Genomic DNA, 5755 nt, shown 5'->3' with positions numbered 1-5755 from the left:
CATGGGAGTGTAGACTGCTGCAACCACTGTGGAAATTTGTATGGAGATTTCTTTTTCTTTTTTTGAGACAGGGTCTCACTATGTAGTCCAGGCTGGCCTTGAACTCACTGTGTAGTGCACGTTGGACTTGAACTCACTATGTAGTCTAGACTGGCCTGGAACTCACAGTGATCCTCCTGACTCAGCCTCTCAAGTGCTGGGATTACAGACATGCACCACCATACCCAGCTCAGTGTGGAGATTTCTCAAAAAACTAAAAGTAGAGGTTCCATTTGACCTAGCTATTCCTCTTCTTATCTTCCCAAAAGAGAATTAAAAGCAACATGCCACAGGGATATATGCACACCCATGTTTATAGTGGCACAGTTTGTAATAGCTAAATCTTGGAAATAACCCATATGTCCATTAACTGACAAATGGATAAAGAAGATATATATATATATATACACACACACATACATACTAATCTACCATAAAGAATGAGCTTCAGAGATTTATAGCTAAATGGATGGACCTTGAGACCATACTCTTAAGTGAAATAAATCAGACGCACGTGTTTAAATACCACATTGCTTCTCTGGTGTGAGAAACTGAAAGTGGAAATAGGGACTGAGATGTATAACTGACGTTGGGAAATGGGAAGAAAATGTTCAAATGGGAAGGAGAACAAGGGAGGAGGGAGGGAGAAAGGAAGGAAGGGACAAGAAAAAAAGTGAAAATAAAAGGAAAAAATGGAAACAAAGCTTTTGTACATAGGGAGGGCAGGGGGGAATGGGATAAAATTTTTAAAAGAAAAGTTTAAAAATACATTCAAAATATCAGCAAGTTGGTGGTCTATGAATTTTCAAGTTCTTATTCCTCATTTAATGTTTCATTAACAGAAATGTTAAAAAGCACCTAAGAGCTGGGTGCTGAGTCATCTGGCTGTAATCTCAACTACTCAGGAGGCTGAGGTAGGAGGATCTCAAGTTGGAAGCCAGCCTGGGCAAATTAATGTCTCAAAATTATTTGAAAAGGCTGGCTATGGATATAGTGCTTGCCTAGCATGTATGAGGCTTGGGTTCAGTCCCTACTACTGAAAAAAATAAAAAGGCAACTATAACTTGGTAAAATAATTTTATAGAAGCCAATTCCTTTTGAAAACTGAGGTAGAGGATCCAGCGTTGACCACATGGCTGTGCTCCATGTCTCTGATTTTCCTGTTCAGACCAGAGACCCCATCTCACTGGCGAAGCAGCAGGAAGGACAGCAAGCTCAGTTAAGGCCTCTGGGTTGCTGCATGGACAGATGCCACAAATCACATATCTGACTAGTTTGCTACCAGGTATGTACAGCCAGAGGGAGCCACAGGTGGGAGCTGGAAGGTAAGAGGAGGCCAGAAGGGTTTGTCTCCTGTTCCCAGAGTCTCCAGGCAGCAGAGGCAGAATGGTCTTCCTAGCTCCAAGTGCTTCTTGCCTGTGTGGAGGTGGGGATGAGGGGTACCTGAGCTAGTTAGGATCACATTAGAATAGAGTATGGATTGGGGTTAGCATTAAAGGTTAGAAATTAAGGCAAGGGCTAGGAATTATGGTAGAAATTAGAGCTAGAATCTGGATGGACTTTTTCATTTGTTTGATTGTTTTTTAGACAGGGTTTCCCTATGTAGCCCCATCTTGAACTCTTAATCTTCCTCCCTCAGAGTCCCAAATAGTTGGATTACAGGCTTGCACCACCACATCAGGCTCAAAATAAACATTTTTTACCCCATGAGCATCAACTGGAGCAAGGAAAATATGGTACGCTGGTTTTGCACAATTCATTCCACAATGTGCAATCACACATCCATTTCCAAAGTCTAGTGGATTCTCTAATGATTATTATTCTTGTTTTAAGAGATGGGGTCTTGGTATTTACCCAGACTGATGCTGAACTCCTGGGGTCAAACGATCCTCCTGCCTCAGCCTCCAGAGTAGCTGAGACTATAGGCTTGTGCTGCTGCACTATTAAAAAAAAAAAAGACTTTTTTGGAAATTCAAAACTTATTTTAAAAATTCTATAATTATTAGTTCAAAGATCACAAAATAGGCAATCCTCTCGGCATATCTCAGCAGAAGTCAGTTCAAAGTTACTCTATATGGGTACAAAAGCCAACTAGCACACTTCTCATATTCTAGGTACTTTTTTGTTGTTGGTTGGTGCTAAGGATTGAACCCAAGGCTTCACCACATACATGCTAAGCACAAACTCTACCACTGAGCTATACACCCAGCCCTTAGTTGTGTAAATTTTTAAAATAAGTTTCAAATTTTTAAAAAAGTCTTTGTTTTTCTTTTTTATGGTGCTGAGAACTCAGGACCTCACACATGCTAGGCATCAGCTCTACCACTGAGCTGTACTCCCAGCCCTTCGAAATCACAGATCTCAATTTCAATTTCAGTTTCTTATCTTTCTAGAACGGGTGGGATGGTTACGGGATCCCCTCCATGGACCTGCTCTATGCTTCTCATGGCAGTATGGATCTTCTTGACTGTAGTCCAGTTAGGGTAACAGTATCAGGACACATTCCATGGCAATTACCAACTCATTGGCCTTAGTGGTCCAGGCTAGAGCTGGGAGCAGAGATACCCATTAGCATGTTTGTCTGTAGCAGCCTTTAAGTGGATCCATGATAGGTTTGTGTTCATGATTTTCTAGAAAGACTCACAAAACCCAGAAATGACTGTGTTTGCTTTTTTCCCAACAAAAGGGTGCAGACAAGTTGGCTGTGTTAGCACATGCCGATAATCCCAGCACTCTGAAAGCCTGGAGCAGTAATATCACAAGTTCAGCCCAGCCTGGTCAATTTAGCAGTTTAGTTGAGACTCCACCTCAAAACAATTTTTTTTAAAAAAAGCTGGGGATGTAGATCAGTGCAAAGGCTCTGAGTTGAATCTCCAGTACTGGAAAAAAAAATGCAGATTAAAATCAGCAAAGGTAAGGCCAGGCATGAAGCTCAGTGGTAGAGTGCTTGCATAGGATGTTCAAGGCCTTGGGTTTAATCCCCAGTATAAAAACAAACAAACAAAAAAATGAGAGACAGGGACAGAGATAGAGAGGCCTTGAGTGGAATTATGGATTGCTCATGAGGAGTATCCTAAAACCTAGTTCTTTCATCCCAAAACACCAACCCCTCCTACCAAGGAAAGTACCTACTGTAGTTTGAATCTGGAATGTCTCCCAAAGGTTCATGTGTTAAAGGCTTGGTCCCAGGTCTATGGCATTATTGGGAGGTAGAACCTTTAAGAAGTGGCAACATTGGAGATTAGGGAGTGGCAGAGCTGGCTGGGGAAGTAGGCGTGACCTGTTAATTACAAAGATCCCCGCAGGGATCTAGCTCAGTGGCACCAGGCCTGCTTCGCAAGGGCAAGGTCCTGAGTTGGATCCCCAGTACCAAAAAAAAAAAAGATCCCAGAAAACATGCACAGAACAGTCCCTGAAGCCCTGTACACAGGTGTTAGGATGGCCTAGACCTGACCTCAGCCTGAGGCCTGGGATCCCGGCACTGCCTCTCAGGACCCCTTTGTAGAAGTTCTCATGGAGTTCCTGGAGATTTGGACAGTATAACAGCACACAGACACAAAGAAGAGCTTGCTATCCTGGCTTTCCTCAGGATAGTCTACCCTTCTTCCTCCAGGACATTCTTTTGTCTTGCTTTTTCCTCTTTTACTTGGTCCAGGCTTGCTCTGCAGAGCCAATTTCTCCCTCATTCTTCACTTTTACTTTTTTCAAATAAACTTTGCTACTGCTTTTTGCTCATTTTGTTCAGTTCTTTGTTCAGGATGAAAACCTGGAATCCAACTCCAGAAGGAGAGGTGAGTACCCCCAAACTTGGTAACATTTGATTGGTGAGCCACTTTTAGAAAGAGCTACCCAACAACAGCAGGGCCTAATGATACGTCTTCAGGTCACTGAGGGCAGGCCCTCCAAGGGGACAGTGGCCCCATCTGCTTTTCTGTCTTTTGGCCCTTGCCATGAGATGAGTGGTTTTGCTTCACAATTCTTTCTCACCATTTCCATCTAGAACATCTGAATGCCATGGTTCATCTGATCGTGGAGTAGAACCTAATACCATGAGCCAAAACAAAATCTTTCTCCTTAGGGCCGGGGATTTAGCTCAGTGGTTCCATCGCCTGCCTCTCGAGCGCAAGGACCCAAGTTCAATCCCCGGTACCAAAAACAAAACAAAGCAAAATCTTTCTCCTTATAAGCTAATTATCTCAGGTATTTGTTAAATAACAGAAAGTTGACTAACAGCCACTATTTTAGAATTTCCCTGGCCATCCACCACCTCCCATCCTGGTACTGGCAACTCTGTAACCTGGGCTTTCTCAATAATCAAATTTTCAAGTAAGCCCCCAGCCTTCTCTAAAACAAATTTTATGAAGCATCCAAACCCAGTCATCAAGAAGTGGAATCCCCATTGTAGCCCCCAAACTCAAGCAATAGCAACCACTGCAGCCCTACACAGCATGGGATACAAGATGCCCCAGACCTTGGCCTCCAATGAGGACAATTATCTATTGGTTCCCACACACTAAACAACATTTTTAAAAACCTTAATTGGCTCTACTTCCCCAGACTCCATTAAATTTAGGGGAAGACCTCCCTATGTTCCTGGGGTGTTATCACACATAAGAATGAAGACACAGTCTGCTTACCTTGACCATCATCACAACAGCTTTGCTGAACAGTCCCATGGTTCTGGCTTGCTCTTCTCTTGGGTTTCCAATTACAGGACTAGATGCATGCTGTAATTGGAATTAATTCAAAACTTTGCCCTCACAGTATTGGTTTTACCAAATGGGACCCTGAGGACATGCCCAAGTCACTAAAATTGTTACTATGATGCAATATTAAGTGGAGACTTCAAGAGTTGAGACCATTACACAAGATAAATTAAGAGAAGGAGTAATTATCCATACTATTTCTTCATTTTACTGCCCAATTTGTTCTGTTCTTCAACCTAAAGAGTGAATGACATCTCATGGTAGGCTGCTGTGTCCATTAAGGCCCCAGCCCTAACATGCTGAAAGATGAAGGCCACCCCTGTCTTCCACAGGCCAATTTTGGGGTTAGTTTGCTTACAGTGCTCTATACAGTGCCTATTGCAACAGCCTCTGCTTACATCCATTTTTGTTTTCTTCTTTTTAAAAAAATTTTTGAGACAGAGTCTCCCTAAGTTGCCCAGGTATGCCTCAAACTTATCATGCTCCTGCCTCAGCATCCTGAATAGCTGGGATTATAGGCTGGGTCCACCATAACTGACTGTTCGGTTTTATTTCTGTGGTAAAACAAACTTCACAAATATTATATATCTTTTAAAATTTGTCTAGCAGATTTTCTGGGTTTTGCTGGAAAGCTCCCCTATGAAAAAAATAAAATACATCACATAAAATGCATCATTCTGACCATTTTTTAGTTCAGTGGCATTAAGTAAATTCACCACCAACTATTTTCAGAACTTTTTCATCATTCCAAACTGAAAACCTCCCATTAACCACTAACTCCTATCCTCCCAGCTCATAGCAACTAAAATTCTACTTTATTTACTTATTTATTTTTTCCAGTACCAAGGATCGAACTCAGCTAAAATTCTACTTTAAAAAAAATTTTTTAGGGCCAGGAATTTAGCTCAGTGGTTTCGCCGCCTACTGAGCAAGCGCAAGGACCCAAGTTCGATCCCCAGTACCAAAAAACAAACAAACAAACAAACAAAAAGAGCTGAGTAATAACGGGG

At 42.1% G+C, this 5755-nt stretch overlaps 1 non-coding gene across 1 annotated transcript; it reads left to right on the top strand.

The window, feature by feature from the left end:
* The first annotated feature begins 5320 nt into the window (after window positions 1-5320).
* On the top strand, window positions 5321-5382 carry LOC147820915 (U7 small nuclear RNA). The gene has a single exon (XR_015448012.1). It is a non-coding gene; the product is annotated as a U7 small nuclear RNA (small nuclear RNA).
* The last annotated feature ends 373 nt before the right edge of the window (window positions 5383-5755 follow it).

The sequence above is a fragment of the Heterocephalus glaber genome, unplaced genomic scaffold (assembly GCF_053883595.1).
Source record: "Heterocephalus glaber isolate CG9 unplaced genomic scaffold, H.glaber_assembly_v1.0 deba00001781, whole genome shotgun sequence".
NCBI classification, from domain to species: domain Eukaryota; kingdom Metazoa; phylum Chordata; class Mammalia; order Rodentia; family Bathyergidae; genus Heterocephalus; species Heterocephalus glaber.
This window is presented reverse-complemented; position numbering and strand designations above follow the sequence as displayed.